The sequence below is a fragment of the Conger conger genome, chromosome 2, assembly GCF_963514075.1.
Source record: "Conger conger chromosome 2, fConCon1.1, whole genome shotgun sequence".
NCBI lineage: Eukaryota > Metazoa > Chordata > Actinopteri > Anguilliformes > Congridae > Conger > Conger conger.
This window is the reverse complement of record NC_083761.1, coordinates 6,004,650-6,007,813: the sequence shown is the minus strand read 5'-3', so window position 1 is coordinate 6,007,813 and position 3,164 is coordinate 6,004,650. Positions and strand designations below refer to the sequence as shown.

Below are 3,164 nucleotides of genomic sequence, written 5' to 3'. Positions count from 1 at the left end.
CCAAGAACCAGCCAAACACGGGAAAAGACACATCACCACTGACCTCAGTCCGAAGTCAACAGCATTCACCTTGGACGACCTGGCGCGAGATCAGCCCAAGCCCGCCCGCGATGTCCGTTGCTGACAGAAACCTGAAAAGCAGCGGGAGCGTTGTGTTACGTTCTAACGCCCACCTCCGAACGTGCCCTGCGTTTGTACAGCAGTCGCGGGATCAAAGCGGCCAAAAACGCGTTTTTAAAGCAATGGAAACGCACCAACAAGGGACGCAGAGACCGGGCGATTTATACACAAAATGGGCTTCACAGGATCAAACCTAGAAAGGGAGAGGGCTAGACCTGGGTAGGATTACAACACCACTACTGCCAACAAGCGCAGAACTTCCCGTTGCTCTTATAAAAATAACCCCAACCCCGGCATGGGGTATTCTATACAGCCCACGCTATTTCAAGTGGATACATCATCCGGCCAGAACCGCATCACGGGCAGCAGGCCTCATTCTGACACTTGACATTTATAAACGAGTGCTTGTCATTTAGTTACTCCCATGTACAGGCAACCGGGTACACCGCCTCTTTAAAATGCAATGCTCGCTAGCTTCGCAATACATTAGTGCATTCTAAAATACTGGCTGATAGCCAAGATTTAGTTCATCTCTCTCGCCCCCTGTAGTGTAGTACAGTCTATACACGTCCTGTGCAAGACTGTAGCAGGCTTGGAAGCCAGGGGAAGAATAAATTAAGTTGTCTAAAATAGCTATCCACTACATCTAACGTTAAAACAACCGTCAGATGCCCATTTCCTAACTGTCTACTGGGTATATACGAGCCAGGGACGCTGACATGGCAGTGATCAATATAAGCAACTGCAAGCAAGAAAACTTGTCTTAAAAATCAATGAAGAATTGCTTAACTAACTTAGTGCTACTGCTTTTGATATATTGTCGTTTTACAACGTTGTAGTAAATGTTGAGGCAAATGCACTAACTTTAGAACTGGGCGTTCGGGGAAGTATTTAATTTCCAGATCGCTGGATACCAAGTAAGATGGGTGACGCAACACAATCACCTCAAGTACAGTAGTTGCGACCAAACAAGCGAGTTAACTTCTTAACCAACTCCAAAGTGAGAAACGTAGGACTGTTTACTGTTCATTGTTGGCTATCTAGCTAGTTAACGTTACAATTTATTACAGACAGGGTGACCTGCAAGGTCAGAGTAACTGCGAATAATGACACACTTGTAGTTGTCACTCTTAAGAGTGTCAATGAATACACACACGAGCTAAACGTTAGCAAGCTAACGTAAGTTTTGGTGTACCACTGCAACACTAGCTAAGTTAACCTGAGCTATATATCTAGACACTGAAGTTCGCGGACTGAAAATTAATGGGAGATAATGTTCTGTAAACCTTCAAATATTAGGCTATGCATTTCACTAATACCATATCCTAGTCCTATTTGCTGGCTAACACCACATAGCGTGCTAGCCAATCGATAATAACAGATTGGAGGTTGTCGTTTGCTAGCTAGCGTGCTTTAAACACGATTATTTTGTGCCGAGGTTCCCAGAGATAAACACACTAGCTAACTAAAGCCATGGTCCATACCGCGAAGTTATTCTGCTAGCTAATAACGGTCGACTGGAAGTATGTGTACAAACAAGCCAGCTACAAAGGAAACGGTTGTAAAAATACATACCTTTCACTTGAGGAAAGACTCAGTTCCGGCCTCCGCATTGACCGCTCACTCGATTATAAATGAAAAACAGCGTTCAGAAACATGCAGTGCTAGCGATTGCTAAGTATTGCGGAACGGTTAGCTAGTTAGCCGGCGCAATATCCAGGGCTAGCTTGCTAAGTTTCTGTCTAGGTTACAGGAAAGCACTGACAGCAATGGTTCGCAGCACATGTTCTTCGTGTAATTTCTGTTTGCTTCCAAGTTCTGGGTTGGTATTATTAAGATGCAAATTCAAACTCATGCAGTACTGAAATAGTTACGGTTACAAAATCAATATCAATGTATTGGATTTTTTTACGGCACACCTAATACGAGGCTGCGCATGAAACGAAACTATTGCATTCTGGGAGTTGGGGTTTAATGGGGACGATCCATTTCATATTTAACTGATGTCTTTTTTCTGCGGAAACTGCAAGTCCCACAGTGCATATTCGACTTAAGCGAGAAGTTCACAGAAGGCGCTATTTTGGTCAGCGCATGTACTGGAAGCGTATCTTATAAGTACTTATTATTTACTTAAAAAATAATAATGATTTGATGTTTTTAGTTAGTTTATAGACTCATGTTTGAACTGAATTGTTGTCGAAAATCTTGAAGCAGGAAGCACTTCCATATACGTATAAATACAGCAACAGTCTAAAAATAGTGAATGTTATAAATTATTATAATATAAAAATGAAATAATTGCACATGGATATGAGGTTCCTATAGGATAGCACTCAATAATTCATCTGGAACACTTCAGAAAGTTACTTCAGGAAGAAGGTAAATTCATGTTTTTCTGTATGTTTTGGAAATATGTGTGTATATACAGCATTTAAAAATAATAGTAATAATAATTATATATATATATAATTATTATTACTATTATTTTAAAATGCTGTATACACACACACACACACACACACACACACACACACACACACAGACACACACACATATATATATATATATATATTCCAAACAGTTTGATGCATTTTAAATGTACATAGACAGACAGGGTGTACAAACTGTTTTGATTACGAAGTGTTAGATGTCGTTTTATGTTTGACCACTAGTGGTCCCCCAAACACAAATTGAACATAATAACTGACTGTCTGGAAGCAAACGTTTAGAGTATATGGTAGCAATATACAGTACATAATATATAATAAGTAAGCACTTTATTAGGGATTTTTTTGACTTATTTTTTTTGACTTAAATCGTGCACAGTCAAGTTTGTCAAGTTAATGTGTTTTGGTGTGCGTTGCGTATTATTTAGCTCACTTCAGAAAAAAATGTTGATTGGGGCATAGGGCAGTGCTTCTCATGAAAAAAGTGCAATTAATCATAATAGACTCAGGACTTCCATCATCATAGGAAATGTCGTCTTCCATTATATTTGTATATATGTAACAATACAGTTCAAAAATAATCTAAATGCCAGTGCT

The 3,164-nt window shown here is 39.8% G+C and overlaps 1 long non-coding RNA gene across 1 annotated transcript in view; it reads right to left on the bottom strand.

The window, feature by feature from the left end:
* The window catches only part of LOC133122544 (uncharacterized), a 5,877-nt gene extending 3,827 nt beyond the window's left edge, over nt 1-2,050 (bottom strand). The window contains exons 1-2 of the long non-coding RNA XR_009708115.1: nt 1,696-2,050; nt 44-131 (exon numbers count right to left, since the gene is read on the bottom strand). This is a non-coding gene — a long non-coding RNA (uncharacterized LOC133122544). The remainder of the gene's footprint in view (nt 1-43; nt 132-1,695) is intronic.
* Nucleotides 2,051-3,164: the final 1,114 nt, after the last annotated feature.